Source organism: Tachyglossus aculeatus, chromosome X4 (genome assembly GCF_015852505.1).
Source record: "Tachyglossus aculeatus isolate mTacAcu1 chromosome X4, mTacAcu1.pri, whole genome shotgun sequence".
In the NCBI taxonomy this organism is placed as follows: Eukaryota; Metazoa; Chordata; class Mammalia; order Monotremata; family Tachyglossidae; genus Tachyglossus; species Tachyglossus aculeatus.
This window is the reverse complement of record NC_052098.1, coordinates 70,985-85,608: the sequence shown is the minus strand read 5'-3', so window position 1 is coordinate 85,608 and position 14,624 is coordinate 70,985. Positions and strand designations below refer to the sequence as shown.

General features: G+C 49.9%; 1 non-coding gene and 3 pseudogenes across 1 annotated transcript; 3 read left to right on the top strand and 1 right to left on the bottom strand.

Annotated features, from left to right (window-relative positions):
- The first annotated feature begins 1,803 nt into the window (after positions 1-1,803).
- LOC119948187 lies at positions 1,804-3,448 on the top strand (annotated as a pseudogene).
- Positions 3,449-5,368: 1,920 nt separating this feature from the next.
- TRNAA-CGC lies at positions 5,369-5,442 on the bottom strand. The gene has a single exon. It is a non-coding gene; the product is annotated as a tRNA-Ala (tRNA).
- A 1,706-nt stretch (positions 5,443-7,148) lies between these two features.
- Positions 7,149-8,744, top strand: LOC119948186 (annotated as a pseudogene).
- A 3,360-nt stretch (positions 8,745-12,104) lies between these two features.
- On the top strand, positions 12,105-13,701 carry LOC119948185 (annotated as a pseudogene).
- The last annotated feature ends 923 nt before the right edge of the window (positions 13,702-14,624 follow it).

Below are 14,624 nucleotides of genomic sequence, written 5' to 3'. Positions count from 1 at the left end.
GGGAATGTGCCACTAAAATGGATTGCATTCATTCATTTATTCATTCGAGCGCTTACTGTGTGCAGAGCACGGGACTAAGCGCTTGGGAAGTTCTAGTCGGCAACATATAGAGACTGTCCGTACCCAACGACGGGCTCACAGTCTAGAAGACGGAGACAGACAACAAAACAAAACGTGGTCAGGTGTCATCAGAATAAATAGAAGTAAAGCTAGATGCACATCGTTGACAAAATAAAAGGGTAAATATGGGCAAGTAAAACAGAGTAATAAATCTGTTCAAACATATATACAGGTACTGTGGGGGGGGGGAGGAGGTAGGGCTATTCATTCAATCGTATTTATTGAGCGTTGACTATGTGCAGAGCACTGCACTTTGGGGAGGGGGAGAGGAAAAATGGGGCTGAGTCTAGGAATCCAAGCATGCCAGTCAAAGGAACAAAATGGGAAGTGGGAAGGCCTTGACGTAAATGGCCGGGGAGCAGATTTGGATTGTATAAATAAATACATAATTTTTTATATTATATATGTTATGTACACATCAAAACAATAAAATAAATAAATATAATAATTACTCTATGAATTTTACTTGTACATATTTACTTGTACATAATATTAGTACAAAAATAAATAAATAAATATAAATAATATTATTCTATGTATTTAACCTGCACATATTTACTGTTCTATTTAGTTTGTTAATGATGTGCATATACCTTTAATTCTATTTGTTCTAACGATTTTAACACCAGTCCACATGTTTTGTTTTGTTTTCTGTCTAGACCCTGAGGCCTGTTGTTGGGTAGGGGCCGTCTCCATATGCTGCCCACTTGGACTTCCCAAGCGCTTAGAACAGTGCTCTGCACCCAGTAAGCGCTCAATAAATACGATTGAATGAATGAATTGTGAAAGTTTCATTTTTGGGGGAGGGACTTCACACGCTGCTCAGCCCCCATTGAAAGGCTCATAGATGAAGGCCCAGTGATGGCTGGATTTCTAGAAGTGCTGAGTCCCGGCCCTCCTCCTCGGCAGGGGTGTGAGGGGAAATCGGGGAGTCGTTGTGGTGCTTGGTGCTATTGATTGATAATGGGGCTCTCTAGGCCCATTTAGGGAGAGAACTTAGCCAATCTTTGTGGACCCAGGGAGGAAGAGTCGCTAGGAAAAGCACAGTAATTATAACCTTCCAGACCTGGAAAGAAAAATAGGAGGGCAACTGTGATGGCCAATCCATAGGAGCAGTTTGGCGGTAAGGTTAGCTTCATGGTGCGGGTGGGAGGGGATAGTGCACGCTAATGAGCCCCTACGGAAAGCTCGGAGTTGAAGGCCAAGCGAAGCAAAAACTCTCACTCTCGGTTTCAAGGCTGTCTATCCCTCGCCCCCTCCTACCTCACCTCCCTTCTCTCCTCTCTCCAGCCCAGCCCGCACCCTCCGCTCCTCTGCCACCGCTAACCTCCTCACTGGGCCTCGTTCTCTGCCCCACCCCGCGGTCGACCCCTGGCCCACGTCCACCACCAGGCCCGGAATGACCTCCATGCGCACATCCGCCAAGCTGGCTCTCTTCCTCCCTTCAAAGCCCTACTAAGAGCTCACCTCCTCCAGGAGGCCATCTCAGACTGAGCCCCCTTTTTCCTCTCCTGCTCCCCATCCCCCCTACCCTACCTCCTTCCCCTCCCCACAGCACATGTACATATATAAATATACATATATATTCATATATATATAACATATATATAATATATGAATGAATATGAATATATGTATATATTCATATTCATTCAAATATTCATTCAATGCAGCGACAGCCCTATGCACTCCTTGCACAGTATCGGCCCGGATCCCAGGCACAATATCGAAAGGGGACCTTCAGTTGGCATTGATCTTGGCACCACCTACTCCTGCGTAAGAGTCTTCCAGCATGGATAAGTGGAAATCATTGCCAATGACCCAGGGGAAATCGAACCAACCCCCAGTTACGTCGCCTTCACAGACACAGAGCGTCTTATTGGAGATGCTGCAAAGAATCAAGTTGTGATGACCCCACCAATACGGTTTGTGATGCCAACCGTCTGATTGGCCGTCGATTTGATGATGCGGTTGTCCAGTCACATATGAAGGCATTGCTCTTCACGTGGTGAATGATGCAGGCGGGCCCAAAGGTCCAGGTGGAGTACCAAGGGGAGACCAAAAGCGTCTATCCAGAAGAGGTGCCATCTATGGTCCTGACAAAGATGAGGAAGGAAATTGCTGAAGCTTACCTTGGGAAGACAGTCACTAATGCTTGTGGTCACAGTCCCCCACTTACTTCAGTGACTCCCAAAATTCAGAGCGACAAAAGATGCTGGAACAATCGCTGGTCTCAATGTGCTCCGTATCATCAATGAGCCAACTGCCACTGCTATTGCTTATATGGCTTGGACAAGAAAGTTGGGTGCCGAGAGAAATGTTGTTGATCCTTGACCTTGGAGGTGGTACCTTTGATGTCTTCATCTCACCATTAGAGATGGGATCCTTGAAGGAAGCAACATCTGGAGATACCCAGCTGTGGTGGGGAGGACTTTGACAACCCGCGTGGTCAATCATTTCATTGCCGGGGTTCAAGCGCCAGCACAGAGAAGGACATCAGTGAGACAAGCGTGCCATCCACCGCCTAGCGCACCGCTTGTGAGCGAGTCAAGCGCACCCTTTCCTCCAGCACCCAGGGCCAGCTTTGAGATGGATTCCCTCTACGAGGGCATCGACCTTCTACACCTCCATTAAGCGAGCCCGCTTCGAAGAGCTGAATGCTGACCTGTTCCGTGGCACCCTGGATCCCATGAAGAAGGCCCTGCGGGATGCCAGGCTCAATAAGTCCCAAATCCATGATATCGTCCTGGTTGGTGCTCCACCCGAATCCTCAAGATCGAGAAACTCCTACAGGACTTCTTCAATGGCAAGGAGCGTGAAAAAGAGTATCAATCCGAATGAGGCTGTCGCCCTACGGTGCAGCTGTCCAGGCGGCATTGTGTCAGGAGACAAGTCTGAGAATGTGCCGGATCTTCTCCTGTTAGATGTGACCCCCCCGTCCCTGTGAATTTGAAACAGCGGAGGGGTCATGAACTGTCTGGATCAAGTGCAACGACACTATCCCCAACAAGCAGACACAGACTTTCACCACCTACTCATACAACCAGCCTGCTTGTACTCATTCGGGGTTTATGAAGGTGCGAGAGCCATGACCAAGGAAAACAACCTGCTTGGGAAGTTTGAGTTGACTGGCATTCCCTCCTGCTCCCCGAGGTGTGCCTCAGGATCGAGGTCACCTTTTGATATCGACGCCAGTTGGCATTCTGAATGTGTCTGCTGTGGACAAGAGGCACAGGTAGGTAAACAAGAACAACAATCACCAATAACAAAGGGGCGTCTGAGTAAAGAAGACATCAAGCGCATGGTGCACGAGGCAGTGTACCTCTAATGTCTCCCGGAGGCAGCCTTTGATCAACACTGACAGTGGGGAGCAAAGGAATTGTGCATCGGGCCACAGCAGGAGTGATTTGCCCTACAGAGAGCTCACCTCCTCCAGGAGGCCTTCCCAGACTGAGCCCCCTACTTCCTCTCCCCCTCATCACCGTCTCCATCCCCCTCATCTTACCTCCTTCCCTTCCCCACAGCACCTGTAGATATGTATATATGGTTTGTACATATGCATTTTTACTCTAATTATTGATTGATTGATTTGACTTGTACATATCTATTCTATTTATTTTCTTCTGTTTCATATGTTTGGTTTTGTTCTCTGCCTCCCCCTTCCTAGACTGTGAGCCCACTGTTGGGTAGGGACTGTCTCTTATATGTTGCCAACATGTACTTCCCAAGCGCTTAGTACATTGCTCTGCACACATAAGAGCTCAATAAATACGATTGATTGAATGGAAAATGGGAAAAAAGGGGCTCAGTCTGGGAAGGTGATGATCGGGGCCAGGAGGCACCCTTTGAGGAGGGATTAAGAGTGACGAACTGTTACCGTTGGAGACCGAAGGATTGCCAACGTCCCACTCAACGGCCCAACGAGAAGCCGTTGAACTCAACGGCCAACGAGAAGCCGTTGAACTCAACGGACAGCGAGAAGCCCGTTGAACTCAACGGACAGCGAGAAGCCGTTGAACTCAACGGCCAACGAAAAGCCGTTGAACTCAACGGACAGCGAGAAGCCGTTAAACTCAACGGCCAATGAGAAGCCGTTGAACTCAACGGACAGCGAGAAGCCGTTGAACTCAACGCCAACGAGAAGCCGTTGAACTCAACGGACAGCGAGAAGCCGTTGAACTCAACGGACAGCGAGAAGCCCATTGAACTCAACGGACAGCGAGAAGCCGTTGAACTCAACGGCCAACGAGAGGGCCGTTGAACTCAACGGACAGCGAGAAGGGTTGGCTCCCGTGGGAGCATCTCGGGAAGGGGCCGAGGGGAGTTGACCCTGTCAGTCACGGGTGAGATTAGGCAGAGGAGAGGATGCATCGAAACCGCCACCAGCATAAATGGCCTGCGCTCAGGTCCCTGGACCGGTGGGGCGACGTGTGCTGAGCCCTCCCGTGATTGGAGTGGGATTAAACCTGCCTGACTAGGAAGCGGCCCGTTGTCTCAGTGCTCTCTATGTTGCACCTCTCTGTGATGTGGTAATAGTAGGGGCTGAGGACTGGGTGGTCTCTGTGGTCCCCGAGGGGGAATATGCCACTAAAATGGATTTCATTCATTCATTTATTCATTCAATCGTATTTATCAAGCGCTTACTGTGTGCAGAGCAGGGGACTAAGCGCTTGGGAAGTTCTAGTCCGCAACATATAGAGACGGCCCCTATCCAACGACGGGCTCACAGTCTAGAAGAAGGAGACAGACACAAAACAAAACATGTGGTCAGGTGTCAAGGTCATCAGAATAAATTGAAGTAAAGTAGATGCACATCGTTGACAAATTAAATTAAGGGTAGATATGCACAAGTAAAATAAATAGAGTAATAAATCTGTACAAACTTATGTACAGGTGCTGTGGGGAGGGGAAGGAGGTAGGGCGATTCATTCAATCGTATGTATTGAGCGCTGACTATGTGCAGAGCACTGCACTATTTTAATGGCATTTATTAACCGCTTACTATGTGCAAAGCACTGTTCTAAGCGCTGGGGAGGTTACAAGGTGATCAGGTTGTCCCACGGGGAGTTCACAGTTTCTAATCCCCATTTTACTGATGAAGGGTAACTGAGGCACAGAGAAGTGAAGTGTCATGCCCAAAGTCACCACAGCTGACGGTTGGATGAGCCGGTGATTTGAACCCATAGACCTCTGACTCCAAAAGCCCGGGCCCCATTTTCACTGAGCCACGCTGCTTCTCAAAATAAATTGGAGATGCCGGGGATCGAAACCCGGGGGCCTCATACATGCGAAACATGCGCTCTACCACTGAGCTACATCCCCCTCTGAAAGTAGGTAAAACCACTAACCCCCAACAGTTAACGCATTTAGGGGCCCACAGCCTGGTGGGAGAGCAGGGCCCAAAGAGGGAGAGATAATAAACAATGATGGCATACGTTAAGGCCTTACTATGTGCAAAGCACCATTTCTCAGCGCTGGTACAACTGATACAAGGTGATGAGAGGTTGTCCCACGTGGGGCTCACAGGTCTTCATCCCCATTTTACAGATGAGGGAACTGAGGCCCAGAGAAGTTAAGTGGCTTGCCCAAGGGTCACACAGCTGACCAAGTGGCTGAGGCGGGACTCGAACCCATGACATCTGGTGGCTGAGTCTAGGAATCCAAGCATGCCAGTCAAAGGAACAAAATAGGAAGTGGGGAAGGCCTTGACGTAAATGGCCGGGGAGCAGATTTGGATTGTATAAATAAATACATAATTTTTTATATTATATATGTTATGTATATAGTATAAACAAATAAATGAATAGAAATGAATATTACTCTATGTAATTTTACTCGGTACATCTTTACTTGTACATAATATAAATACTAAAATGAATAAATAAATATAAATATGTATTACTCTATGTACTTTACTTGGCACAATATTTACTATTCTCTTTAGTTTGTTAATGATGTGCATATACCTTTAATTTACTTGTTCTAACGATTTTGACACCAGTCCATATGTTTTGTTTTGTTGCCTGTCTTAGACCCTGAGCCTGTTGTTTGGGTAGGGGGCCGTCTCCATATGTTGCCCACTTTGGACTTCCCAAGCGCTTATACAGTGCTCTGCACCCAGGTAAGCGCTCAATAAATTACGATTGATTAAATGAATGAATTGCGGAAAGCTTCATTTTGCGGGGAGGGGACTTCACACGCTGCTCAGCCCCCACTGAACCTCAGAGATGAAGGCCCAGTGATGGCTGTGATTCTAGAAGTGCTGAGTCCCCGGCGGCTCCTCCTCGGCAGGGTGGAGAGAAATCGGAATCGTGTGGCGCTTGGTGCCATTGATTGATTAGGGGGGCTCTCTAGGCCCATTTAGGGAGAGACCTAGTCCACCTTTGTGGACCCAGGGAGGAAGAGTCGCTAGGAAAAGCACAGTAATTATAACCTTCCAGACCTGGAAAGAAAATAGGAGGGCAACTGTTGATGGCCAATCCATAGGAGCAGTTTTGGGGCGGTATGGCTAGCTTCATGGCAGGTGGGAGGGACAGCGCACGCTAATAAGCCCCCACGGAAAGCACGGAGTTGAAGGCCAAGCGAAGCAAAAACTCCTCACTCTCGCTTCAAGGCTGTCCATCCCCTCGCCCCCTCCTACCTCACCTCCCTTCTCTCCTTCTCCCAGCCCGGCCCGCACCCTCCGCTCCTCTGCCACTGCTAACCTTCCTCACTGGGCCTCGTTCTCGGCCCGTCCCGCCGTCGGACCCCCGGCCCACGTGCACCACCAGGCCCGGAATGACCTCCATCCGCACATCCGCCAATCTGCCTTTTCTCCCTCCCTTCAAAGCCCTACTAAGAGCTCACCTCCCTCCAGGACGCCTTCTCAGACTGAGCCCCCTTTTTCCTCTCCTGCTCCCCATCCCCACCACCCTACCTCCTACCCCTCCCCCACAGCACCTGTACATATATATATATTCATATATTCATTCAACGCAGCGGCAACCCTATGCACTCCTTGCACAGTATCGTCCCGGATCCTAGGCACAATGTCGAAGGGACCTTCAGTTGGCATTGATCTTGGCAACACCTACTCCTGCGTAGGAGTCTTCTAGCATGGAAAAGTGGAAATCATTTGCCAATGACCAGGGAAATCGAACCACCCCCAGTTTACGTCGCCTTCGACAGACACAGAGCGTCTGTATTGGAGATGCTGCAAAGAATCAACTTGCGATGAACCCCACCAATACGGTTTTTTGATGCCAAGCGTCTGATTGGCCGTCGATTTGATGATGCGGTTGTCCAGTCAGATATGAAGCATTGGCCCTTCACGGTGGTGAATGATGCAGGCAGGCCAAAGGTCCAGGGTAGAGTACCAAGGGGAGACCAAAAGCTTCTATCCAGAAGAGGTGCCATCTATGGTCCTGACAAAGATGAAGGAAATTGCTGAAGCTTACCTTGGGAAGACAGTTACTAATGCTATGGTCACAGTCCCCACTTACTTCAATGATTCCCAATGTCAGGCGACCAAAGATGCTGGAACAATCGCTGGTCTCAATGTGCTCCGTATCATCAGTGAGCCAACTGCCGCTGCTATTGCTTATGGCTTGGACAAGAAGGTTGGTGCGGGGAGAAAATGTGTTCATCTCTGACCTTGGAGGTGGTACCTTTGATGTCTCCATCCTCACCATTGGAGATGGGATCTTTGAAGTGAAGTCAACAGCTGGAGATACCCACCTGGGTGGGGAGGACTATGACAACCGCGTGGTCAATCATTTCATTGCCGAGTTCATGCGCAAGGACAAGAAGGACATCAGTGGGAATAAGCGTGCCGTCCGCCGCCTGCGTACTGCTTGTGAGCGAGCCAAGCGCACCCCCTTTCCTCCAGCACTCAGGCCAGCATTGAGATTGATTCCCTCTACGAGGGCATCGACTTCTACACCTCCATTACGCGAGCCCGCTTCGAAGAGCTGAATGCTGACCTGTTCCGTGGCACCCTGGATGCCGTGGAGAAGGCCCTGTGAGATGCCAAGCTCAAGAAGTCCCAAATCCATGATATCGTCCTGGTTGGTGGGCTCCACCCGAATCCTCAAGATCGAGAAACTCCTACAGGACTTCTTCAATGGCAAGGGAGCTGAAAAAGAGTATCAATCAGGATGAGGCTGTCCGGCCTACGGTGCAGCAGTCCAGGCTGGCCATTGTGTCAGGAGACAAGTCTGAGAATGTGCCGCATCTTCTCCTGTTAGATGTGACCACGCCCGTCCCTGGGAATTGAAACAGCGGGGAGGGGTCAGTACTGTCTGGATCAAGCGCAACGCCACCATCCCCCACCAAGCAGACACAGACCTTTCACCACCTACTCAGACAACCAGCCTGGTGTACTCATTCAGGTTTATGAAGGTGCGAGAGCCATGAGCACGGACAACTACCTGCTTGGGAAGTTTGCGTTGACTGGCATCCCTCCTGCTCCCGAGGTGTGCCTCAGATCGAGGTCACCTTTGACATCGACGCCAGTGGCATTCCGAATGTGTCTGCTGTGGACAAGAGCACAGGCAAGGAAAACAAGGAACACAATCACCAATGACAAAGGGCGTCTGAGTAAAGAAGACATCAAGCGCATGGTGCACGAGGTAGCGTACCTCTAATGTCTCTCGAAGCCAGCCTGGATCAACACTGACAGTGGGAGCAAAGGAATTGTGCATCGGGCACAGCAGAGAGTGACTTGCCCTACAGAGCGCTCACCTCCTCCAGGAGGCCTTCCCAGACTGAGGCCCCCTTCTTCCTCTCCCCCTCATCCCCCTCTCCATCCCCCTTGTCTTACCTCCTTCCCTTCCCACAGCACCTGTATATATGTATATATGTTTGTACATATGCATTACCTATTGATTGATTGATTGATTTGACTTGTACATATCTATTCTATTTATTTTCTTTTCTTAATATGTTTGGTTTTGTTCTCTGTCTCCCCCTTCTAGACTGTGGAGCCCACTGTTGGGTGTAGGGACGTATCTATATGTTGCCAACTTGTACTTCCCAAGCGCTTAGTACATTGCTCTGCAACACATAAGAGCTCAATAAATACGATTGATTGATTGAATGAAAGTGGAAAAAGGGGGGCTCAGTCTGGGAAGGTGATGATCGGGGCCAGGAGGGCACCCTTTGAGGAGGGATTAAGAGTGACGAACTGTTACCGTGGAGACCGAGGGATGCCAACGTCCCACTCAAACGGCCAACGAGAAGCCGTTGAACTCAGACGGACAGCGAGAAGCCGTTGTAACTCAACGGACAGCGAGAAGCCGTTGAACTCAACGGCCAACGAGAAGCCGTTTGAACTCAATCGGCCAAAGAGAAGCCGTTGAACTCAACGGACAGCGAGAAGCCGTTGAGAACTTCAACGGCCAACGAGAAGCCGTTGAACTCAACGGCCAACGAGAAGCCGTTGAACTCAACGGACAGCGAGAAGCCGTTGAACTCAACGGACCGCGGAGAAGCCGTTGAAATCAACGGACAGCGAGAAGCCGTTGAACTCAACGGCCAACGAGAAGCCGTTGAACTCAACGGCCAAAGAGAAGCCGTTGACCTCAACGGCCCATGAGAAGCCGTTGAACTCAACGGACAGCGAGAAGCCGTTGAACTCAAACGGACAGCGAGAAGCCGTTAAATTCAACGGCCAACGAGAAGCCGTTGAACTCAACGGTACCGCGAGAAGCCGTTGAACTCAAACGGACTAGCGGAGAAGCCGTTGAACTCAACGGACAGCGAGAAGCCCTTGAAGTCAATGGCCAACGAGAAGCCGTTGAACTCAACGGAGAGCGAGGAGGGTTGGCTCCCGTGGGAGCATCTCGGGGAGGGCCTAGGGCAGTTGACCCTGTCAGTCACGGGGTGAGATTATGCAGAGGAGAGGATGCATCAAAAACCGCCACCAGCATAAACGGCCTGCGCGCTCAGTCCCTGGACCGGTTGGGCGTCCGTTGTGCTGAGCCCTCCCGGGATTGGAGTGGGATTAAACCTGCCTGACTAGGACCGGCCCGTTGTCTCTGTGCTCTCTATGTTGCACCTCTCTGTGAGTGGTAATAGTAGGCTGAGGACTGGGTGGTCTCTGAGGTCCCCGAGGGGGAATGTGCCACTAAAATGGATTGCATTCATTCATTTATTCAGTCAATCGTATTTATCGAGCGCTTACTGTGAGCAGAGCTGGGGACTAAGCGCTAGGGAAGTTCTAGTCGGCAACATATAGAGACGGCCCCTACCCAACGACGGGCTCACAGTCTAGATGACGGAGACAGACAACAAAACAACATGTGGTCAGGTGTCAAGTCATCAGAATAAATAGAAGTAAAGCTAGATGTACATCATGACAAAATAAATAGAAGGGTAATTATGCACAAGTAAAATAAATAGAGTAATTAATTCTGTAAAAACATATATACAGGTGCTGTGGGTAGGGGGACGGAGGTAGGGCGATTCATTCAATCGTATTTCTTGAGCGCTTACTATGTGCAGAGCACTGTACTTTGGGGAGGGTTAGAGGGAAAAGGGGGCTGAGTCTAGGAATGTCAAGCATGCCAGTCAAAGGAACAAAATGGGAAGTGGGAAGGCCTTGAGGTTAATGGCCGGGGAGCAGATTTGGATTGGATAAATAAATACATAATTTTTTATATTATATATGTTATGTATATATTATTCATTATAAAATAAATTAAAATGAATATTACTGTGTATTTAACTTGTACATATTTTCTTGTACATAATACAAATACTAAAATGAATAAATATAAATATATATTACCCTATGTATTTTACTTGCACATATTTACTTTTCTATTTAGTTTGTTTAATGATGTGCATATAGCTTTAGTTCTACTTGTTCTGAACGATTTTTGACACCAGTCCACATGTTTTGTTTTGTTTTCTGTCTACAGCCTGAGCCTGTTGTTGGGTAGGGGCCGTCTCCATATGTTGCCCACTTGGACTTCCCAAGCGCTTAGTACAGGGCTCTGCACCAGTAAGCGCTCAAATAAATACGATTGAATGAATGAATTGGTGGAAAGCTTCATTTTGGGGGGAGGGACGTCACACGCTGCTGAGCCCCCACTGAAAGCTCAGAGATGAAGGACCCGTGACGGCTGGGTTATAGAAGTGCTGAGGACCCCGGCCCTCCCTCCTGGGCAGTGTGGAGAGAAATCGGAGTCGTGTGGCGCTTGGTGCTATTGATTGATAAGGGGGCCCTCTAGGCCCATTTAGGGAGAGAACTAGCCCATCTTTGTGGACCCAGGGAGATACGGGTCGCTAGGAAAAGCACAGTAATTACAACCTTCCAGACCTGGAAAGAAAATAGGAGGCAACTGTGATGGCCAAATCATAGGAGCAGTTTGGCGGTATGGCTACTTCATGGCGGGTGGGGAGGGACAGCGCACGCTAATAAGCCCCCACGGAAAGCTCGGAGTTGAAGGCCAAGCGAAGCAAAACTCCTCCCTCGTCGGCTTCAAGGCTGTCCATTCCCCTCGCCCCCTCCTACCTCACCTCCCTTCTCTCCTTCTCTCCAGCCCAGCCCGCAACCCTTCCGCTTCTCCGCCACCGCTAACACCTCCTCACTGGGCCTCGTTCTCTTCTCGCCCACTCCCGCGGTCGACCTCCCGGCCCACGTCCACCACCAGGCCCGGAATGACCTCCATTCCGCACATTCCGCCGAGCTGGTTCTCTTCCTCCCTTCAAAGCCCTACTAAGAGCTCACCTCCTCCAGGAGGCCATCTCAGACTGAGCCCCCTTTTTTCCCTCTCCTGCTCCCCATCCCCCCTACCCTACCTTCCTTCCCCTCCCCACAACACCTGTAACATTATATATATATATATTTATATTATATATTTATATATATACATTCATATATATGAATATATGAATGAATATGAATATATGTATATATTCATATTCATTCAAATATTCATTCAACGCAGCGGCAGCCCTACGCACTCCTTGCACAGTATCGGCCCCGGATCCCAGGCACAATGTCGAAGGGACCTTCAGTTGGCATTGATCTTGGCACCACCTACTCCTGCGTAGGAGTCTTCCCAGCATGGATAAGTGGAAATCAATTGCCCAATGACCAGGGAAATCGAACCACCCCCCAGTTACGTCGCCTTCACAGACACAGAGCGTCTTATTGGAGATGTTGCAAAGAATGGAGTTGCGGATGAACCCCACCAATACGGTTTTTAATGCCAAGCGTCTGATTGGCCGTCGATTTGATGATGCGGTTGTCCAGTCAGATATGAAGCATTGGCCCTTCACGGTGGTGAAATGATGCAGGCAGGCCAAAGGTCCAGGTGGAGTAGCAAGGGGAGACTAAAAGGCTTCTATCCAGAGAGGTGCCATCTATGGTCCTGACAAAGATGAAGGAAATTGCTGAAGCTTACCTTGGGAAGACAGTCACTAATGCTGTGGTCACAGTCCCCAGCTTACTTCAATGAATCCCAACGTCAGGCGACCAAAGATGCTGGAACAATCGCTGGTCTCAATGTGCTCCGTATCATCAATGCGCCAACTGCCGCTGCTATTGCTTATGGCTTGGGGCAAGAAGGTTGGTGCCGAGAGAAATGTGTTCATCTCTGGACCTTGGAGGTGGTACCTTTGATGTCTCCATACCTCACCATTGGAGATGGGATCTTTGAAGTTGACGTTAACAGCTGGAGATACCCACCTGGGTGGGGAGGACTTTGACAACCGCGTGGTCAATCATTTCATTGCCGAGTTCAAGCGCAAGGACAAGAAGGACATCAGGTGAGAACAGCGGTGCCGTCCGGCCGCCGGCGTACCGCTTGTGAGCGAGCCAAGCGCACCCTTTCCTCCAGCAGCCAGGCCAGCATTGAGATTGATTCCCTCTACGAAGGCATCGACTTCTTACACCTCCATTACGCGAGCTTCGAAGAGCTGAATGCTGACCTGTTCCGTGGCACCTCGGGATCCCGTGGTGAAGGCCCTTCGAGATGCCAAGCTCAATAAGTCCCAAATCCATGATATCGTCCTGGTTGTTGGCTCCACCCGAATCCTCAAGATCGAGAAACTCCTACAGGACTTCTTCAATGGCAAGGAGCTGAAAAAGGAGTACCAATCAGGATGAAGCTGGCGCCTACGGTGCAGCTGTCCAGGCGGCCATTGTGTCAGGAGACAAGTCTGGGGAATTGTGCAGGATTTTCTTCTGTTAGATGTGACCACCCCGTCCCTGGGAATTGAAACAGGTGGGAGAGGTCATGACTGTCTGGATCAAGCGCCAATGCCACCATCCCCACCAAGCAGACACAGACTTTCACGCACCTACTCAGACAACCAGCCTGGTGTACTCATTCAGGTTTATGAAGGCTCGAGAGCCATGAACCAAGGAAAACAACCTGCTTGGGAAGTTTGAGTTGACTGGCATCCCTCCTGCTCCCCGAGGTGTGCCTCAGATCGAGGTCACCTTTGACATCGACGCCAGTGGCATTCTGAATGTGTCTGCTGTGGACAAGAGCACAGGCAAGGAAAACAAGAACACAATCACCAATGACAAAGGGCGGTCTGAGTAAAGAAGACATCAAGCGCATAGTGCACGAGGCAGTGTACCTCTAATGTCTCCGAAGGCAGCCTGGAACAACACTGACAGTGGGAGCAAAGGAATTGTGCATCGGGTCACAGCAGGAGTGATTTGCCCTACAGAGAGCTCACTTCCTCCAGGAAGCACTTCCCAGACTGAGCCCCCCTCCTTCCTCTCCACCTCACCCCCCTCTCCATCCCCCTCGTCTTACCTCCTTCCCTTCCCCACAGCACCTGTATATATGTATATATGTTTGTACATATTGCATTACTCGATTGATTGATTGATTTGACTTGTACATATCTATTCTATTATTTTCTTTTGTTAATATGTTTGGTTTTGTTCTCTGTCTCCCCCTTCTAGACTGTGAGCCCACTGTTGGGTTGGGATTGTCTCTATATGTTGCCAACTTGTACTTCCCAAGCGCTTAGTACATTGCTCTGCACACAGTAAGAGCTCACCAAATACGATAGATTGATTGAATGAAAGTGGAAAAGGGGGGACTCAGTCTAGGAAGGTGATCATCGGGCCAGGAGGCACCCTTTGAGGAGGGATTAAGAGTGATGAACTGTTACCATGGAGACCGAGAGATGCCAAACGTCCCACTCAACGGCCAGCCGAGAAGCCGTTGAACTCAACGGCCAGCGAGAAGGCCGTTGGAACTCAACGGCCAGCGAGAAGCCGTTGAACTCAACGGCCAGCGAGAAGCCGTTGAACTCAACGGCCAGCGAGAAGCCGTTGAACTCAACGGCCAGCGAGAAGGCGTTGAACTCAACGGACAGCGAGGAGGGTTGGCTCCCGTGGGAGCACCTCGGGGAGGGCCGAGGGGAGGTTGACCCTGTCAGTCACGGGGTGAGGATTACACAGAGGAGAGGATGCATCGAAACCGCCACCAGCATAAACGGCCTGCGCTCAGTCTCTGGACCTGGTGGGCCGGCCGTGTGCTGAGCCATCCCGG